Genomic DNA, 22,502 nt, shown 5'->3' with positions numbered 1-22,502 from the left:
GCGTCGCAGGATCGTGAACATTTCCCTAAGGTCTCGAACGTGGTCGTGGGCGTTGAGGCTTTTGACAAGCATGTCGTCCACGTAGACCTCCATAGTTTTGCCAATTTGATTGGCGAACATGCGGTTCACCAACCTTTGATACGTCGCTCCCGCGTTTTTGAGGCCAAAGGGCATGACCTTGTAACAGTAAAGTCTGCGGTTCGTAACAAAGGTGGTTTTAATCTGATCCGGCTCGTGCATGCGGATCTGGTTGTAGCCTGAATAGGCGTCCATGAAGCTCAGCAACTCGTGGCCCGCCGTGGCGTCCACGAGCTACTCGATCCTCGGGAGAGGGAAGCTGTCTTTCGGGCAGGCTTTGTTGAGATCTTTGTAATCGATACAGATCCGCCACTTCCCGTTTGGCTTCTTGACCATCACCACATTGGACACCCACTTGGGGTGCTTCGCCTCCCTGATGAAGTCGGCGGCGAGAAGTTTGTCAACTTCTTCACCAATGGCTTGGTACCTCTCCCCACTGAACGCACGCCGCGGTTGGACGCGCTCGGCCACTCTCTTGTCGTCGTTGAGACGATGAACCATGATTTCGGGGTCGATCCCCGGCATGTCGGCGTGTGTCCACGCGAAGACATCTTTGTGCTCTCGGAGGAAAGCGGCGAGCTCGGTTCGGACTTCAGACGAGAGTTGGGCGCCTACCTTAACCACTTGGTCAGGCTTGGCGTCGTCCAACACGACGGGAACGAGGTCGTCCGGTGTCTCCACCTTTCGACGCTCGACTTCGTCCCTTTGGTCTAGCTCTCCGAAGGTGCCTCCCTCCTCTAACTTGCACAGGAATTTGTCCCCGAGTTGGAAGACGGTGCTCACCATCTTTCCTTTCCCTTTTCCGTCCACGCCCTGGATGTAGCACATCCTCGCCATGGATTGGTCTCCCAACATCACGGCGATTCCTTTCTCGGTCGGGAACTTCATCATCAGGTGGTACGTGGACGTTATGGCCTTCAACTGATTGAGAGTCGGGCGGCCGACGATGATGTTGTAAGCCGAGGGCTGATCCACCACTAGGAACGACACGATGTGGGTAACCTCGAGCCCCCCCGGCGTACCGAAGGTAACCGGGAGGTCGATAGTTCCCTCTGTCATAACCCTCTCCCCAGAGAAGCCGAAGAGCGGGGTTGAGATTGGGGTCGGTCTCACCCCGGATAGCTTCATCCTGTCCAACGCCGATTTGAAGATTATGTCGGCGGAGCTCCCATTGTCGATCAGGATTCTCCGGACGAGGTTGTTGGCGACCGGGGCAGAGACGACTATCGCGTCGTTGTGTGGATGGAGTACTCGCGCCGCTTCTTGTCCGGTGAAGAACATGGACTCGAAGGAGGCCGGAGGAGGGACCTCGTACGTATGGTTGATGTAGTGCGCTATTTTCCCTTGGGAAACTTCGCGCACGTACTTCTTCCTTTGCGTAGCCGAGTCTCCGAACTCCGGGTCGCCCAAGATCGCGCCCACGACGTGAAGTTGCGAGCTCTCCGGCTCTTCGTTTGTCGCGCGGTCCGTGACGGTCACCGTCGCCGGACCTTTCTTTCCTTGCCGCGGGCGGCCTCCGTGCGCCGCGGCCGTCCCGATAGTTCTAAGGACGTATTCTTTCAGCTTTCCATCTTGAATCAGGGCCTCAATCTGACGCTTGAGTTGATAGCATTCGGATGTCAGGTGCCCGTGATCCTGATGGTAGTCACAGTACTTGCTTTGATCCCTCTTGGCAGGATCCTTCGTGAGAGGGGTTGGACTCCCCAACTTGTCACGGTGCAGAGCTAGGATTCGCTCCGGCGAAGTGTTCAGAGGAGTGAATGGCGAGAACTTTCGGAAGCTATCGACATGTGGCGGCCTCCGCCCGGGGAGGGAGCGGCCGTTAGGGGCCTGGTTTCCCTTATTCCTCCTCTTCCGAGGGTCGGGACGATCTTCATCTCGATCGTCGCGGCGGCGACTCCCCTGTCCCCCTGACTTCCGGCCATCTCGGCCATCGAGATAGTCCTAGACTCCCATATACGTGCGGGCTCTCGTTATTAACTCCGCCATGTCTCGTGGGACTTGGCCAACAATAGACTTGAGGAAGTCGCTCGTGCGTACTCCCTCAGTGATCGCCGTGATGGCGTCCCTGTCGTCGAACCCTTCGACCTTGTGAGACTCCTCGGTGAAGCGAGCGAGGTATTGTCTCAGCGTCTCGTCTCTTCCTTGTCGGATAGAGAGGAGGTGGGTCTTCGGTTTCTTTTGCGCCACGAGGGTGGCGAATCGGGCGAGGAACGCCTCTCGCAAGGCCCGGAAAGACGGGATGCTTCCCGGCCTCAAACTTCGGAACCACTCAAACCCCGACCCTGTGAGGGTCAGGCTGAAGGCTTGGCAGAGGGTGGCGTCCGTCTGCCCTTGCATCGTCATCCACGTCTCATAGTGTTGGACGTGGAAGTGGGGATCCGTACGCCCATCGTAGGGGGGAATGGAGGGTAACTTGAAGTTTCCCACGCAAGGTTTCGCGAGGACTTGCGCGGCGAAGGGAGAGTATGATTCCTCGATCCCTCCGTACGACCTTTGCCTCCATGACTCCCTCATTTCTATGATTTGATTTTGGAGGCTCTGAATCATCGTGACCATGTCGAGCCCGTTAGCGGGGCCGACCGTCGGGGCCACGGGAGTCACCGGTTGGCGTTCGTTGGACGCTTGGTCCACGACATTGGCCTGAGGCCGGCCGAGAGTTGCGGCGGGGAGCGCGTCCCTCCGAGAGTTTAGCCTTTGGCGGAGATCCTCCCCTCGGGAGTTTCTCTGCGCCGTCAAGCGCTCTCTAAGGTCCACGCTTGGCGCGGGGCGAGGCGAGGTCGCCCTCGGTCGAACCGTCCGGCGGGCGCTTCGGCTATCGGCCCCATCATCTACCAGAGTCGCTCTCTCCTCGGCGAGGGGCCGTGTCCGGCCGCCTCTTGAAACCGAGGGGGCGAGTCCCCGGGAATTTGACCGTGCCTGCTGCCGCGCTAGGTGCGACGGCCCGGCAAAAGCATTGTTAGACCTCTCGGGCCGTGAAGGGGCAAGGCTGGGCGTTGCCTTATTGGTCCTCGACTCCCTCACATACTCGAGGTCGGAGTCGTCTTGGGCGGACCTATCTTCAATGTCATAGCCGAGGAGGTCGGCTATGAGCGTACCGTCGACGCCGGGGCGGTCAAGGAGCTCCGCAAGCCGCCGGGCCGTGTCCTCTCGGAGCTCGGCCTCGGGGTCAATCACCGGGTCTTGGGGCTGGCTCTCGCTATCGCGAGGTTGCCCTTCAAGACGATGTGCGAGGCGTCGAAGACCGTACCTCGAGCTCGTCGCTCGGGTACCCGCGGAGGTGGTGGGAATGTGACTCATCTCTCGAGAGTCGTGAGAACAAAGGGAGAAGACTGGTAGAGGGAATGCGTCGTCAAGGTCGAGAGATCCTCTCCTTCTAGCGCCAAAATGTTGTCGCAGTTTTTCGGACAACGATTTAGGAGTCGTAGACGGTTAGACCCAAGGCCGGACCAAGTGGTCTCGTCTCGACTCGAGCGTGTCGGACTTGGTATCCCAAGTCTTCCCTTAGCTGTCTATGGTATCTGTCTCGTCCAAGCACCTGAAAAGCAAGCAGAGAAGGTGTGAACTACAAAGGGGAAACAGAGGGGTTGCCTCTGTTTACCTCTCCGACGCTCAACATTAGTAGGATTGAGGTGGTTTGTAGAGGGTTTAGTGTTTAGAGGTCGAGACTTGAGAGAAACGACCGAGGTACGAGTTCGACAGCGTTTCAGTACTCAAATTCGGATTACCTGGACCAAGGGAGGTACCTTGGTATTTATAGGCGACCAAGGAGCATCGTGGACAGCCCCTTGGCCGAGGGCCGCCTCTGACCCGGCCATGGACGGCTCTGACTCGGCCGTGGAGGCCATGGCCGGCTCTGACTCGGCCATGGCTGGTTCTGAGGTGGCCGTGCGCCGGGAAAGGCTCGGGGAAGCCACCATATGATGTCGTTGCCGTAACGGGCCGGAACGGACCGGTAACAGCATGTCTCATTTCAGGATTAAGGTAAGCATGATGCAATTCATACGTAGTGACTTCAAGACATAATAGGTGAAATGGTTTGTTCTTATCTTGTCTCTAGAAGTGCACTGGTTAATTCAGTATCTTCGGAAGATTCCTAGAAGAACTATAGAGTCTCCAACTCTCAATGTCCCATAACAACACGTCATAGATTCTCCTAACAATCGTACGGAGGTCAATAGTCTTTTGATCCTTAGATTGCGAATATATCGTTTTAAGCAAACCATGAAGATTTTGTTCATGCAAATCTACATTTGTCTCTTCATGTGTTGTTATGTTTGTTTATGGACTAAAGACGACGGTTTTATCATAAAGCTTCACACGAGGAATAATGAATGAACGTTTCAACTTTTTATTAATAAATAAGCAATTGCAAACAAGAATCTTCGTGAGACTTTACTACATCAAAATATACAAAAGTAAAGACTACAACTCTTCTTGTGGGCACCATTGACAACACTATCGCGCGCGCCCTACTGCCTCGGCCGTGCGCCCCAGCGTTGGCCGGACCTCCCTCGGCGAGCGCCGATACCCCCCTACTGGGATGGCGGCCTGACAACACTCCTGACCGGGCTCCAAGCCCTGGCGTGCCCCGCGCCCGGTAGGGTCTCACGCCAGTGCGCAACACGCGCCTGGCTTAGGCGTCACGCCTCGTGTGCCCCGTGCCTTGGCCGAGGATGCCCTCCGTGTGCATGCCGCACCCCGTGCCTTGCCATCCGGTGGGCCCCTAAGAAGCCGGCCGAAGGCCTTCTCCAAGCCTATAAATACCCCCCCTCCTCTTCACTTGAGGGGTTCCATGATCTTGAGATTTTTGGAGAATTTTCTCTTCTCTCTCTCTCACCACTCTCTTGTGAAATTCCAAGAGCTCTCTCTCCTCTTCTCCCGGCTCGACTCAAAAATCCGAGACCTCTCTCTTCGAGAGGGAGCGCGTTCCAATTCTATGACCCGAGTCTTCACAACGAACAAGCTACGCTTCAGCTTCTTGGCCCTTGAGTTAGAACTCTTGGCTACGAGTCATGCGACCACTCTAAAGTTTTCACTAGAAGCTCGAGCCGAGTCCTTCTCTAAAGTCTTAGATTCTCAACTTCCGAGTCCAAGATAGCCTCCACACCTACATTGAACTACGTTCTGACCTGATACCGGACCACGGGCACGTAGGCAGGCAACATTTGGCACAGTCACACGTCCAATACACACCTTAGGGTCTGGAGGGTGCAATTCGGCCTTCAAGTTCACATTTTTGGCCCAGGCGCAGTCACTTGGTCTAGCCATGTATCGAACAGTTCGATGTTTTAAAACGTTGTTCATTTTCGCCCAAGATCTGGCTAGAAAAGCAATTCGATATGAATGATCTAGGAGAAGCCGCGTACATTCTGGTGATCCAAATCTTTCGAGATTAAAAAAATCGGACTTTGTCGCACTCTCAAGCATCTTATATTGATAAGATGATGGATCGCTTCTCGATGCAAGACTCCAAGAACGGTCCAACACCCTTTAGGCATGGAGTCTCACTCTCTAAGGACCAGTCTCCCCATACTTCACAAGAGATGCAGGACATGAGAAAAATCCCTTACGCCTCAGCCGTAGGAAGTCTCATGTATGCTATGCTTTGCACTGGGCCAGATATCTGCTTTGCAGTTGGCGTAGTTAGCCGTTTTCAATACAACCCTGGACCCGAGCACTGGATTGTTGTTAAGCATGTTCTTAAGTATGATCGGAGAGCTAGGAACTTGATGCTTACATATTCAGGTACTGACCTGACTATGACGGGATATACCGACTCTGATTTTCAAGCCGATAAGGATTCTGAGAAATCTACTTCTGGATCTGTGTTCATCCTTAATGGTGGAGATGCTGTGTGGAGGAGTATTAAGCAATCTTGCATTGCTGACTCCACAATGGAAGCAGAATATGTGGCTGCTTGTGAAGCATCCAAAGAGGCTGTATGCTTAGAAAATTCCTTATGTATTTGGAAGTCGTTCCGAATGTCGACGAGCCCATGACTCTTTATTCTGATAATAATGGGGCTGTCCCTAACTCAAAGGAACCTCGAAGCCATAAGCGCTCTAAACATATTAAGAAATACCATTTGATTCAAGATATCGTGCAGCGCAGAGACGAGGTGGTGAAGAAGATCTCAACGGTTGACAACCTGTCTGATCCATTCACCAAGGCCCTAGCGAAGAAGGTCTTCGACCAAACATCGGGAGGGATTAGGCATGTAGGACTACTCACATCTTCTTTGAGTCAAGTGGGAGTTTGTTGTCAATGGTGCCTAGAAGAAGAGTAGTAGTCTTTACTTATGTACGTTTGATGTAATAAAGTCTCACGAAGACTCTTGCTTGTAACTGCTAAATAATTGATAAAAGTTGAAACGTTCATTCATTCTTCCTTGTCTGTTTGAAGCTTTATTGTTGTCGCTCGTTTTTGGACAACTATTTAGGAGCCTCAAGCGGTTACACCTAAGGCCGGACCAAGTGGCGTCGCTTTGGCTCGAGCGTGTCGGGCTTGGTATCCCTGAGTTTTTTAGCTGTCAATGATCCCTGAGTTTGTTCGAACACCTGAAACAAGAGAAAGAACACGTGAACTACAAAGGGAAAATAGAGGGGGTACGTCTTTTTACCTCTCCGACGCTCAACATTAGGAGAATTGAGGTGGAGTATAGAGGGTTTAGTGTTTAGAGGGTCGACGCTTGAGAGAAACGATTGAAGTATGAGTTCGACAGCATTTCAGTACTCAATTTTGGATTACTTGAACAGAGGGGTAGAGCCTCGTATTTATAGGCGACCAAGGGATGGTATGATGACCCCTTGGCCGAGTGAAGGTGGGCTGGCCATTGGCTGGGTGAGGCTTGGCCGGCCAATGGCCGAGCGAAGGTGCTGGGGCGGCCAATGGCCGGGCCAAGAGGTTCGGCCGGCCGTTGGAGGGCGAACAGGTTCGGCCGGCCATTGGCCGGGCGAAGGGTGAAGAGGTTAGGCCGGCCAATGGTAAAGCGAAGGCTGGGCCGGCCATTGGCCGGATGAGACTCCCGGTCGGCCAACGGGGCTGGTAGTGTCGCTGGTCTGTGGCGGGCCGATAACATTATCCCCCCGAGTTTCTGGTCGAGCGTAGGTCGAGTGGAAACCCAAGAATCACGTTGGCGCGTGGATTTCAGACAAACACTCTCGAGTTCGCGAGTGCGTCATAGAGAGGCCTTTTGGTGCGCTTCTACACGTGTTTTCGACGCCCGACGGGGTTTGGTACGACCAGCTATTTCAATTGGGAATATAGACCGTGAACCCGACGTTGTCGGTGGCCCACCGGCTTTCGATTCGTTGTATCAGGCGGGGATTCCGACCTGCCACCCTGTGAGCGGGGCATCCTCGGGTGCGCGTGCTATGTTATAGGTGGGGCTAAATGTAGCCTTGTGGGGGCTTGATTTCCTGACGATTGTTGCATCTTAGTGCACTGGTCGCGCTTTCGGGTTGAGTTCTTTTGGTTAAGCCTTGTGCCCTTGCGAGGGTGACGCATTGACGCACGTGTCGCGTTTGAGGACTCAATTGAATCGTCTTTCCGTCACGTATGACCTTCTTGGAGCAAATTTTAGTGTGCCGTTAGGGGTGACTCAAGTACGTCTTAGGGACGGTTTTGGGACGCTCGTAGGATAAGACATAGACTTGACATGGGACTCGCAAGTCTACTCGTGGGCTGGCGACTCGACTCGAAGGGTAAACCCAACTCAGAGACCCACATGTATTTGTCATTGGACTCTGAGTATCAACTGGTGGACTTCACACTTGACCCGAGGGGTTGAGAGTTGACTCGAGGACGTGCGCATAGTAGGCATGAGGATTGGAGAGTCAATGCGTCTACTTGAGAGTCGGCTCAAGAAGTTGAGCGTCGACTCGAGTAACCATTTAGGGGGTCGACACGGGGACTCATCAGTCAACTCGTGGACTAGATGCTCAATTCGAGGAGTTGAAGGTCAGCCCAAGGAATCCTTCAGGGAGTGAACACGAGGACTTATCAGTCAACACGTGGACTAAAGACTCGACTCGAGGAGCCATGTCCAAAGTCGACACGAGGACTAGTCAGTCGACTCATGGATCGGGACTCAACTCGAGGAGCGAATTCAAGTCGAGGAGTTATGCGCAAAGTCAACACGAGGACAAGTTAGTCGACTGGTGGATCAGGACTTGACTCGAGGAGCGAACTCAACTCGAAGAGTTACGTGCAAAGTCGAAACAGGGATTAGTCAGTCGACTCGTAGGTCGGGAGTTGATTCAAGGAGCGAACTCAACTCGAGGAGTTGATCACAAAGTCGACACCAGGACTAGTCAGTCGACTCGTGGATCAGGACTCGACTCGAGGAGCAAACTCAACTCGAGGAGTTAAGCGCAAAGTCGACACGAGGACTACTTATTCGACTTGTTGAACGGGACTCGACTCGAGGGGCGAACTCAACTCGAGGAGTCATGCGCAAAGTTGACACGAGAACTAGCCAGTCGACTCGTGGATCGAGACTCAACTCGAGGGGCGAACTCAACTCGAGGAGTCATGCCCTAACTAGACACGAGGACTACTCAATCGACTAGCGGGTCATGACTAGACTCGAGGAGCGAACTCCACTCCATGAGTTATGTGCAAAGTTGACACGAGGACTAGTTAGTTGACTCGTGGATCGGGACTCAACTTCGAGGAGTCATGCGCAAAGTCGATACGAGGACTAGTCAGTCAACTCGTGGGTCGGGACTCGACTCGAGGAGCGAAGTCAACCCGAGGAGTTAAGTGCAAAGTCGACACGAGAACTAGTCAGTCGACTCGTGGATCGGGACTTGACTCGAGGAGCGGACTCAACTTTGAGGAGTCATGTGCAAAGTTGACACGAGGACAATAATCCACGATGATACATTATCAGCCACTAAACAAGCTTCAGTAATAAGTACAATACTTTTTAATTTGGTTTTGAGGTAGACAGGACAGTTCCTACGCCAGTGACCAGGTTCATTGTTGTCGTGGCACTTGTCGTTAGACTTTTCCACCTTCGAAGCCTTTAGCGCCTTCTTCTTCATTTGAACCTTAGGTTGGTTCTTCTTCCCGGCCTTGCGAGGTCTCTTCTTAGATCCAGAGGTGGAGGCAGTAGCATGTACCTCTCCTTGAGCCCTCTTTTTCATAGTGAGTCCATCAGCGGTTTGAAGCTCCTACATAATCTCCGTAATAGTGTACTCTAGCTTGTTCATGGAGTAATTCAGCTTGAAGGTATCAAAAGACTCGGGGAGAGTTTCCAGGATCATGTCTATATTAGTCTCCCCATCAATCTCAGATCCAAGGATCTCCATTTCGTTTAGATAGCTAATGATCAGCATCATATGATCTCTAACGGAAGTTCCAGCCTTCATGCGACAGTTCATAAACTGTCGGACCGCTTGTTGCCTAGCTTGACGTCCTTGCCCTCCAAACATCTCATGGAGATTGTAGAGCATATCGGTGGCAGTCTCGATGTCACGATGTTGTTGTTGCAACACATTGTTCATAGATTCTAAAATATAACACCTCACAATCTCATCGGATCGGAGCCAGGCCGCCAGGGCGTCTTTTTCCTCTTGTGTCGAATCTTCATTCGTTTGAGGACAGGGGGTGGTGAGTGTTGGAATCGATCTAGGGTTTGAGAAAATAATTAACGCTTCGGTAAGCGGCGAAATTTTAAAAATTTTCTTTTACAAGTAAAACAGTTTTTACTAACCTAGACAAGTGCAAGTACATGTAATTAAAAACCAATATGAGCTAGACGTTTACTAACCTTTCTTGAAGCTTGAACTTTGAAGAAGCTTGTGGAAAGTTTGCAACGCTCGTCTCCCCTCGCAGCACGTCTCTCTTTCTTTCCTCGGCACCTCGAGCAACCACGAAAGTTTCTATCACTAAATCACTCGAAAAGAAGGAATCAGTGAGTGGGCACTTTTAAACACTACGACTTAAGAACGAGTCTCGAAGTCGCAGAGCTAAACACTAGGTCGAGTGAGGACCTAGGTGCCAAGACAAGAAAAAAATCGAAAATAAACTAGAGAGAGAGAGAGAGGATTTTCGGTCAACAATGTCTAGAGAGAGAGTCTCTCAATCTCTAACTTATGTTGAATGAATGAAATGAGAAGAATGAGGCTCCTATTTATAGGAGATGTCTTACCTTCAATAAGGTAGTTTCCTCTTCTATAGAATATCACATATTCAGGAGCAAAATAACCCTTATTTCTCATTCCTTTTGGGCGCCCAAGGAAGCCTTCTAGAAGGCTAGGATTTGTTTCCTTTTTTGTTCCTTGGCTTGCCTATTACTCTCTTGGCCGATTCCCTTGTGCATCTAATATGCAAATTTGTTTCCTCTTTTTCTTTTGGCAAGTATCTAAATACATTTATGCACAAAATAATTTCTCTTTCTCTTTGGGTAGTGTTGGGCGCCTATGGCTTCTAGAAAAGGCTTCTAGAATTTTCTTCACTTGTTCATGACAACATAAGAAAAAGCCCATTTAGAATTTTCAATAAAATTCTTATGAAATGAAATTAATTCACAAGGCCCAATGATCAAGTCTTGGCCGAGTGACATTAAGTCATCAAATGAACTTGTCAAAAAAATTTATTGACATTCATTTCATCCTTTGTCTCAAAAGACAAAAATACCCTTTTAACTATTTTCGTTCTTGTTTTGACTTAGCTTCCAGTTTAACTATTCCTATCAATGTGATTCGTGACAGTGACCTCATGGACCCAAATGAACAAAGCTTGAGCTAAACACTTGGACTCAAAAGTTCACAAACCTTTTCCAAGTTTAGCTTAATGCCAACTGACTCCACTAAAGAGCTGACACTGAAAATCTCTCGGTTCAAATGAATTTATTTTCTACTCAAGAATTCACCTAATTATAATGAGCGGATCCACTGAATATTATCTATGTTTACCCTTCATGAATGTCATCAGCTAGTCGGGATTTACTAAATTACCATTTTACCCTTCTAGCTGTTATTTTCTCAACTCCTTTGTCGCTTGTGAATAAGTTAGAAACAATGTATTGACGAGGAGCTAACAAGTCACATTGTTTCATCCAAAAGAGTCAGGACTCAATTTGGACACTGGCCAGTTCATTTATTCACACTCCAAGGAACAAAGCATGAGGTGACATACATTGCATTTCAGCAATCTTGTACATGAATTCCATATCTATGAGAACTTCACAAAGTTACTCATGACATACTCACAACTTAGTATTTCACCAATAGGCCCTGTTCGGAATGACATAGTGAGTCCGAACTCTGACTTTCTCAAATGAGAATACTAAGGTGTGAAATGGCATGTCTCATTTCAGGATTAAGGTAAGCATGATGCAATTCATACATAGTGACTTCGAGACATAAGAGGTTAAATGGTTTGTTCTTATATTGTCTCTAGAAGTGCACTGGTCAATTCAGTACCTTCGGAAGATACCTAGAAGAACTATAGAGTCCCCAACTCTCAATGCCTCATAACCAGACATCATAGATTCTTCTAACAATCATACTGAGGTCAATAGTCCTTTGACCCTAAGATTGCGAATATATCGTTTTAAGCAAACTACGAAGAGTTTGTTCATGCAAATCTACATTTGTCTCTTCGTAAGTTGTTAAGTTTGTTTATGGACTAAAAGACTAAGGTTTGATCATAAAGCTTCAAACAGAGAAAGAATGAATGAACGTTTCAACTTTTTATTAATGAATAAGCAATAACAAGCAAGAGTCTTCGTAAGACTATATGACATCAAATGTACATAAATAGACACTACTACTCTTCTTGTGGGCACCATTGACAACAAACTCCCACTTGACTCAAAGAAGATGTGAGTAGTCCTACATGCCTAATCCCTCTCGAAGTTGGTCGAAGACCATGTTCGCCAGGGCCTTGGTGAATAGATCTACCAGAGATCTACTTCACCTCCACGTCTCCGCGTTGCGCGATCTCTCGAATCAAATGGTATTTCCTCTCAGTATGCTTAGAGCGCTTATGGCTTCTAGGTTCCTTTGAGTTAGCGACAGCCCCACTATTATCACAGTAAAGGGTCATGGGCTCGTCGACGTTTGGAACAACTTCCAAATACTTAAGGAATTTTCTAAGCCATACAGCCTCTTTGGATGCTTCAGAAGCAGCCACATATTATGCTTCCATTGTGGAGTCAGCAATGCAAGATTGCTTAATACTTCTCCACACAACAGCTCCACCATTAAGGATGAACACAGATCCCGAAGTGGATTTCCTGGAATCCTTATCCGCTTGAAAATCGGAGTCGGTATATCCCGTCATAGTCAGGTCAGTACCTGAGTATGTAAGCATCAAGTTCCTAGTTCTTCGAAGATACTTAAGAACATGCTTAACAGCAATCCAGTGCTCGGGTCCAGGGTTGGATTGGAAACGGCTAACTACGCCAACGGCGAAACATATATCAGGTCTTGTGCAAAGCATAGCATACATGAGGCTTCCTACGGCAGAGGCGTAAGGAATTTTCCTCATGTCTTCAATCTCTTGTGCAGTCATGGGAGACTGGTCCTTAAAGAGTGAAACTCCATGCCTAAAGGGTGTTTGGCCCTTCTTGGAGTCTTGCATCGAGAAGTGATCCATTATCTTATCAATATAAGATACTTGAGAGAGCGACAGGGTCCGGTTTTTCCTATCTCGAAAGATTTGGATCCCCAGAATGTACGCGGCTTCTCCTAGATCCTTCATATCGAATTGCTTTGCTAGCCAGACCTTAACCTCAGATAACTTACCCACGTCATTACCAATGAGTAGTATATCATCGACATATAGTACCAGAAACACAACCTTGCCTTCGTGTATTAACTTATAAACACAAGGCTCATCTATTGACTGTTCAAAGCCAAAGCTCTTTACAGTTTCATTGAATCTGATATTCCATGACCTAGATGCTTGCTTTAGTCCATAAATGGATTTAAGCAACTCACAAACCTTGGTCTCTTGACCTTTATCCACGAAACCGTCTGGTTGAGCCATGTAAATGCGCTCGTCAAGATTGCCATTCAGAAAGGCTGTCTTGACATCCATTTGCCAGATCTCATAGTCGAGAGCTGCAGCTATGGATAGGAGTATGCGGATGGATTTAAGCATCGCGACTGGCGAGAAGGTTTCTTCATAGTCAATCCCTTCTTGTTGGGTATAACCCTTAGCCACAAGTCGTGCTTTGAACGTCTCGACGTTCCCATCAGGACACCTTTTCTTCTTGTATATCCACTTACACCCTACGGGTTTAATCCCTTCAGGAAGGTCTACAAGTTTCCAGACTTTGTTGACATACATCGAGTGCATTTCAACTTTCATGGCGTCAAGCCAAAGGTTTGATTCAGAACAAGCCATCGCTTGGCTATAGGAAACAGGGTCATCCATGTCGGAGACGGCTACAAGAGAGTCTCCATAAGACATGTACCTGTCAGGCTTTTGAGTAGCCCTCCCACTACGTCTAAGTACTACTTGACGAGATTCTGATGAGTTAGGTTGTGTTTCAGTTGGGGTAAGAACAGTTCTTACAGATGAGGTAGAAGCTTCCTCACCCAACTTTTCTTCAAGCACAATTTTGCTTCTAGGTTTCGCATTCTTCATAAAGTCCTCCTCAAGGAAACGAGCATTCGTGCTAACAAAAGTCTTATCGTCCTCGGGACTATAGAAAGTAAAACCTTTGGTTTCCTTCGGATATCCTACAAACAGGCACAATTCTGACCTACTAGCCAACTTGCTAGTCTTTTGCCTCAGCACGTGTGCAGGGCAACCCCAAATTCGGATGCGGCCAAGATTCACTTTACGGCCAGTCCATCGTTCATAAGGAGTACCAGGAACCGTTTTGGACGGAACTTGGTTCAGAATGTAGGCGGCTGTTTCGAGGGCATATCTTCAAAAGGAAAGCGGGAGTGATGAGTAACTCATCATTGATCTAACCATCTCCATAAGAGTTCGGTTTCTTCTCTCTGACACTCCGTTTTGTTGAGGTGTGCCAGGTGCGGTAAGCTGAGAAGCAATACCTTCTTCTTTAAGAAAGTCATCGAACTCTCCAGACATATACTCACCACCTCGATCGGATCGAAGGGTTTTGATCATTTTGCCAGTTTGCTTTTCCACTAAAGCCCTAAAGACCTTAAATACGTTAAAGGTCTCGGATTTGTGTTTGAGCAAATAGACAAACCCATATCTTGAGTAATCATTAGTGAAGGTAACGAAGTATTCGTATCCTCCACGTGCCTGTTGGTTGAGCGGACCACATACATCAGAATGTATTAGTTCCAGCAACTCAGTGGCTCTTCGACCCTTATCGTAGAAAGGTCGCTTAGTCATATTTCCTTCTATGCAGGATTCACAAGTAGGTAGTGAGCCTATTGCAGAGGCTTGGAGTGGACCATCCCTCACAAGTCTCTTAATCCTATCTAGACTGATATGACCAAGTCTTAAGTGCCAGAGGTATGTTGATTTTGTTAGATCGGAGGATTCAGAAAGTTTGATCCTCTTTGGCTCCCTAATTAGATCGTTATCTATTTCGGTGTCTAAAAGAGAAGGTTTAGTGGGATAGATGTAGAAAAGAGCATTCTTCATACATGCATCAGTGACAAAAGAATTATCAGGAAACGAAATACGAATTCCATTCTTAATGAACTTTAAAAAATAATCTTGCTCGAGAAGACGAGCAACGGATATTAAGTTCTTCCCAAAGGTAGGAACAAAATAAACATTATTCAAGTTTAAAGTGCGGTCTTCAAAAGACAGCGTCACGGATCCCACAGCCTTCGCGGACACCAGGCTCCCATCACCCCATTTGAAACAGAACTCGCCTTCCTCTACGCTTTTGGTTTTCTTGAAACCATTCAAGGAACAACAAATATGGTTAGTAGCAGCGGAGTCAAGAATCCACGTTGATACATTATCAGCTACTAAGCATGCTTCGGTAACTAGTACAATACTATGTTCCTTTGCTTTGAGATAGGCGGGACAGTTCTTTTTATCGGCCTTGGAAGGTCTCTTCTTAGTTCTAGAGGCGGAGGCTTTGTGCTCAGTAGCATGTGCCTCTCCTTGATTCCTCTTTGTCTTAGTGAGACCTACAGCAGTGTGAAGTTCCTTCATAAGCTTGGTAACAGTGTACTCTAGCTTGTTTATGAAGTAGTTCATCTTGGAGGTATCAAGAGATGCGGGGAGAGTTTCTAAGATCATATCTATGATATTCTTCCCATCAATCTCAGATCCTAGGATTTCCATTTTATTCAGAAAACTAATGATCAGTATCATGAAGTCTCCAACAGGAGTCCTAGCCTGCATATGACAGTTCATAAACTGTCGGACTGCTTGTAGCCTTGTTTGACGCCTTTGCCCTCCAAACATCTCAAGGAGATTGTAGAGCATGTCAGCGGCAGTCTCGATGTCACGATGTTGCTCTTTCAGCATATTGTTCATAGATGCCAAGATATAGCACCTCACAATCTCATCGGATCGAAGCCAGGCCGCTAAGGCGTCATTGTCCTCTTGAATTGAATCATCATTCGTCAGAGGAGGACACGGGGTGGTGAGTACCCATTTGTGCTTGTTAACGGTAGGTATTATGTTGAGGTTACGTTTCGAATCTACGTAGTTTTCGTTTTCGAGTTTGATCGAGGAAAGAAAGATTGAGAGATGGTTGAGAGACATATTGCCTATATAAGTTGAAACAAGTTTATGATTAGTCTTTGGTTTAGGATTTAAGTTTCATTAAGACTTTTATAAAATCCAAAGGTGTTATAAACCAAACGATAATTTACTCCCTCAAGAGAAGGCCGCAAAAAAATCTCCATTTATAAGTAAATGACACATCATTAATGCTAAGCCAAGATGTCAGTACATCTATTTTGACTAGCCACCTTGTAAATTGGTTTGATCACTCACATCCTTTCGCAGAGCCTCAAGGGAGGATACTAGGGATTGAGCCTAAGCGTGCAACCAACCACTTAGTCCAAAAGATCAGCTTTGAAAAACAATCCCCCAAGGGGAGGCCTTGCCATCATTGCATCACTCTCGGACGTAGCTCATTGAGCAATGATCGAAGCAATAACGCCTTGGAGTACTCACATTTAAGTGAGGGTCGCAAGAGCGGCTCTTAGTCCCACGTTATTGGATCTTTCATTAGTGTTGGGGATCGTGGGTTACAAACAACGAATACAACCCTCCCACTTAGTTTTTGGAGTTGGTTCATCGAATCTTATAATTTCGGAAACAAATTTCCTAGTTAGAGAGCGACAGACCGGACAACTAGAAGAGAATCCTAGATCGACATGTTCAGAGCAGTATTAGTGCATAAAGGCACAAGGTACATACTCGATCTTTTCCTATTTTCTATTTCGGGAAAGTGCGTGAGGGAAGTGTGAACTTCAACTCACTCGAACACTTGAAAGTTTGAGATTACACATCTTTTTATTTTTCGGCTTGTCTACAAGGAGACCTCCCACTCAAATTTTCAAGAGCATATAGATTTTCAACATATGTGATATAGATATAGTTTTGAAAACATTTTGAAAATTTATTTGATTTGGATGACAAAATATTTTCAAGTTTGAAAGTGAAAACGGTTTTTCAAAATTCAAACTAGTTTTGTAAAAATTCAATTTCAATTAAACTTTCAAAAATCAAAACATTTTAATCTTACACATCATGTTTATAATCATATGAAAAACATTTTTGCTCAAGAAAATTTTCTCATTAGAGTTCTATAACTCATGGTAGTGGGGTTTGAAAATCCGGATTTCTAAAAAACTGGAGTTTCAGACAGCCGCGCACCTCGGAGTAAAATCGCCATATCTGGCGGCTCCGATGTCCTTTTGAGCCGAAACCGGTGGCATTGAAGAGAGGACAGACAGAGCTTTAATTTGATTCATGAATCATTAAATTTAGATTTCTGAGCAGAGAGTTATGCCACTTTTAATACGGGTTTACTCCAGCTCGAAGAAAAAGAAATAAATTAAAGCTTGGTCCTACTTAGGTGCGAAAAAGAATCAAGTGTAACGGAACGTTTTAAGATGTTGTGTAAAGCTTTTATTTGTGTTTTATTAGCAGGGTAATAACATAGAATAAAAGAAATAACAACAAGCATAAAACGAATACGGTAAATAAAAGAAACTAGAAAGACAAAGTAACTAGTCACAAAATTTACCGAAATTTCTCAAACCTTTAAAACACGTTTTTCAATATAAAAAATTAAAAACTTTTAGAACTGATTCTAATGTGTTTTAAAAACATCCCAAACTCATAGAAAATCAACATGCTTTTTAATTTAAAGACATGAGCAATAAATTAAAAAAAATCTAAGATAACAATTCTAACTTGTCACAAAATTAGTAAACTTTTGAAAACGATTTTCAAGCTCATAATTTTAAAAACATGTACATGCTAATCTTTGACCATAGCTCTGATACCATTTGTTGGAATCTATCTAGGGTTTGAGAAAATAATTAACGCTTCGGTAAGCGGCGGAATTTTAAAAATTTTCTTTTACACGTAAAACAGTTTTTACTAACCTAGACAAGTGCAAGTACATGTAATTAAAAACCAATATGAGCTAGACGTTTACTAACCTTTCTTGAAGCTTGAACTTTGAAGAAGCTTGTGGAAAGTTTGCAACGCTCGTCTCTCTTTCTTTCCTCGGCACCTCGAGCAACCACGAAAGTTTCTATCACTAAATCACTCGAAAAGAAGGAATCAGTGAGTGGGCACTTTTAAACACTACGACTTAAGAACGAGTCTCGAAGTCGCAGAGCTAAACACTAGGTCGAGTGAGGACCTAGGTGCAAGACAAGAAAAAAATCGAAAATAAACTAGAGAGAGAGAGAGAGGATTTTCGGTCAACAATGTCTAGAGAGAGAGTCTCTCAATCTCTAACTTATGTTGAATGAATGAAATGAGAAGAATGAGGCTCCTATTTATAGGAGATGTCTTACCTTCAGTAAGGTAGTTTCCTCTTCTATAGAATATCACATATTCAGGAGCAAAATAACCCTTATTTCTCATTCCTTTTGGGCGCCCAAGGAAGCCTTCTAGAAGGCTAGGATTTGTTTCCTTTTTTGTTCCTTGGCTTGCCTATTACTCTCTTGGCCGATTCCCTTGTGCATCTAATATGCAAATTTGTTTCCTCTTTTTCTTTTGGCAAGTATCTAAATACATTTATGCACAAAATAATTTCTCTTTCTCTTTGGGTAGTGTTGGGCGCCTATGGCTTCTAGAAAAGGCTTCTAGAATTTTCTTCACTTGTTCATGACAACATAAGAAAAAGCCCATTTAGAATTTTCAATAAAATTCTTATGAAATGAAATTAATTCACAAGGCCCAATGATCAAGTCTTGGCCGAGTGACATTAAGTCATCAAATGAACTTGTCAAAAAAATTTATTGACATTCATTTCATCCTTTGTCTCAAAAGACAAAAATACCCTTTTAACTATTTTCGTTCTTGTTTTGACTTAGCTTCCAGTTTAACTATTCCTATCAATGTGATTCGTGACAGTGACCTCATGGACCCAAATGAACAAAGCTTGAGCTAAACACTTGGACTCAAAAGTTCACAAACCTTTTCCAAGTTTAGCTTAATGCCAACTGACTCCACTAAAGAGCTGACACTGAAAATCTCTCGGTTCAAATGAATTTATTTTCTACTCAAGAATTCACCTAATTATAATGAGCGGATCCACTGAATATTATCTATGTTTACCCTTCATGAATGTCATCAGCTAGTCGGGATTTATAAATTACCATTTTACCCTTCTAGCTGTTATTTCCTCAACTCCTTTGTCGCTTGTGAATAAGTTGGAAACAATGTATTGACGAGGAGCTAACAAGTCACATTGTTTCATCCAAAAGAGTCAGGACTCAATTTGGACACTGGCCAGTTCATTTATTCACACTCCAAGGAACAAAGCATGAGGTGACATACATTGCATTTCAGCAATCTTGTACATGAATTCCATATCTATGAGAACTTCACAAAGTTACTCATGACATACTCACAACTTAGTATTTCACCAATAGGCCCTGTTCGGAATGACATAGTGAGTCCGAACTCTGACTTTCTCAAATGAGAATACTAAGGTGTGAAATGGCATGTCTCATTTCAGGATTAAGGTAAGCATGATGCAATTCATACATAGTGACTTCGAGACATAAGAGGTTAAATGGTTTGTTCTTATATTGTCTCTAGAAGTGCACTGGTCAATTCAGTACCTTCGGAAGATACCTAGAAGAACTATAGAGTCCCCAACTCTCAATGCCTCATAACCAGACATCATAGATTCTTCTAACAATCATACTGAGGTCAATAGTCCTTTGACCCTAAGATTGCGAATATATCGTTTTAAGCAAACTACGAAGAGTTTGTTCATGCAAATCTACATTTGTCTCTTCGTAAGTTGTTAAGTTTGTTTATGGACTAAAAGACTAAGGTTTGATCATAAAGCTTCAAACAGAGAAAGAATGAATGAACGTTTCAACTTTTTATTAATGAATAAGCAATAACAAGCAAGAGTCTTCGTAAGACTATATGACATCAAATGTACATAAATAGACACTACTACTCTTCTTGTGGGCACCATTGACAACAAACTCCCACTTGACTCAAAGAAGATGTGAGTAGTCCTACATGCCTAATCCCTCTCGAAGTTGGTCGAAGACCATGTTCGCCAGGGCCTTGGTGAATAGATATACCAGAGATCTACTTCACCTCCACGTCTCCGCGTTGCGCGATCTCTCGAATCAAATGGTATTTCCTCTCAATATGCTTAGAGCGCTTATGGCTTCTAGGTTCCTTTGAGTTAGCGACAGCCCCACTATTATCACAATAAAGGGTCATGGGCTCGTCGACGTTTGGAACAACTTCCAAATACTTAAGGAATTTTCTAAGCCATAGAGCCTCTTTGGATGCTTCAGAAGCAGCCACATATTATGCTTCCATTGTGGAGTCAGCAATGCAAGATTGCTTAATACTTCTCCACACAACAGCTCCACCATTAAGGATGAACACAGATCCCGAAGTGGATTTCCTGGAATCCTTATCCGCTTGAAAATCGGAGTCGGTATATCCCGTCATAGTCAGGTCAGTACCTGAGTATGTAAGCATCAAGTTCCTAGTTCTTCGAAGATACTTAAGAACATGCTTAACAGCAATCCAGTGCTCGGGTCCAGGGTTGGATTGGAAACGGCTAACTACGCCAACGGCGAAACATATATCAGGTCTTGTGCAAAGCATAGCATACATGAGGCTTCCTACGGCAGAGGCGTAAGGAATTTTCCTCATGTCTTCAATCTCTTGTGCAGTCTTGGGAGACTGGTCCTTAAAGAGTGAAACTCCATGCCTAAAGGGTGTTTGGCCCTTCTTGGAGTCTTGCATCGAGAAGTGATCCATTATCTTATCAATATAAGATACTTGAGAGAGCGACAGGGTCCGGTTTTTCCTATCTCGAAAGATTTGGATCCCCAGAATGTACGCGGCTTCTCCTAGATCCTTCATATCGAATTGTTGTGCTAGCCAGACCTTAACCTCAGATAACTTACCCACGTCATTACCAATGAGTAGTATATCATCGACATATAGTACGAGAAACACAACCTTGCCTTCGTGTATTAACTTATAAACACAAGGCTCATCTATTGACTGTTCAAAGCCAAAGCTCTTTACAGTTTCATTGAATCTGATATTCCATGACCTAGATGCTTGCTTTAGTCCATAAATGGATTTAAGCAACTCACAAACCTTGGTCTCTTGACCTTTATCCACGAAACCGTCTGGTTGAGCCATGTAAATGCGCTCGTCAAGATTGCCATTCAGAAAGGCTGTCTTGACATCCATTTGCCAGATCTCATAGTCGAGAGCTGCAGCTATGGATAGGAGTATGCGGATGGATTTAAGCATCGCGACTGGCGAGAAGGTTTCTTCATAGTCAATCCCTTCTTGTTGGGTATAACCCTTAGCCACAAGTTGTGCTTTGAACGTCTCGACGTTCCCATCAGGACCCCTTTTCTTCTTGTATATCCACTTACACCCTACGGGTTTAATCCCTTCAGGAAGGTCTACAAGTTTCCAGACTTTGTTGACATACATCGAGTGCATTTCAACTTTCATGGCGTCAAGCCAAAGGTTTGATTCAGAACAAGCCATCGCTTGGCTATAGGAAACAGGGTCATCCATGTCGGAGACGGCTACAAGAGAGTCTCCATAAGACATGTACCTGTCAGGCTTTTGAGTAGCCCTCCCACTACGTCTAAGTACTACTTGACGAGATTCTGATGAGTTAGGTTGTGTTTCAGTTGGGGTAAGAACAGTTCTTACAGATGAGGTAGAAGCTTCCTCACCCAACTTTTCTTCAAGCACAATTTTGCTTCTAGGTTTCGCATTCTTCATAAAGTCCTCCTCAAGGAACCGAGCATTCGTGCTAACAAAAGTCTTATCGTCCTCGGGACTATAGAAAGTAAAACCTTTGGTTTCCTTCGGATATCCTACAAACAGGCACAATTCTGACCTACTAGCCAACTTGCTAGTCTTTTGCCTCAGCACGTGTGCAGGGCAACCCCAAATTCGGATGCGGCCAAGATTCACTTTACGGCCAGTCCATCGTTCATAAGGAGTACCAGGAACCGTTTTGGACGGAACTTGGTTCAGAATGTAGGCAGCTGTTTCGAGGGCATATCTTCAAAAGGAAAGCGGGAGTGATGAGTAACTCATCATTGATCTAACCATCTCCATTTATAAGTAAATGACACATCATTAATGCTTAGCCAAGATGTCAGTACACCAATTTTGACTAGCCAACTTTTAAATTGGTTTGATCACTCACATCCTTTCGCAGAGCCTCAAGGGAGGATTACTAGGGATTGAGCCTAAGTGTGCAACCAACCACTTAGTCCAAAAGGTCAACTTTGAAAAACAATCCCCAAAATGGAGGCCTTGTCATCATCGTCTCACTCTCGGACGTAGCTCATTGAGAGATGATCGAAGCAAGAACACCTTAGAGTACTCACATTTAAGAGAGGGCCACAAGAGCGGCTCTTAGTCTCACGTTAATTGCTTCTTTCATTAGTGTTGGGGATCGTGGGTTACAAACAACAAGTATAACCCTCCCACTTAGTTTTTGGATTTGGTACATCGACTCTTATAAGTTCAGAAACGGATTTCCTAGTTAAAGAGCGATAGAGTGGACAACTAGAAAAGAATCCTAGATTTTCATGTTCAGAGCAGTGTTAGTGCATAAAGGCACAAGGTACATACTCGGATCTTTTCCTATTTTCTATTCGGGAAAGTGCATGAGGGATGTGTGAACTTCAACTCACTCGAACACTTGAAAGTTTGATATTACACATCTTTTAATTTCTCGGCTTGTCTACGAAGAGACCTCCCACTCAAATTTTCAAGAGCATATAGATTTTGAA

This window comes from Urtica dioica, chromosome 6 (assembly GCF_054948205.1).
Source record: "Urtica dioica subsp. dioica isolate 48M chromosome 6, U.dioica_male_clone48M_v1_H2, whole genome shotgun sequence".
Classification (NCBI taxonomy): Eukaryota; Viridiplantae; Streptophyta; class Magnoliopsida; order Rosales; family Urticaceae; genus Urtica; species Urtica dioica.
The sequence above is the reverse complement of the archived record's forward strand: the minus strand, read 5'-3'. Positions refer to the sequence as shown.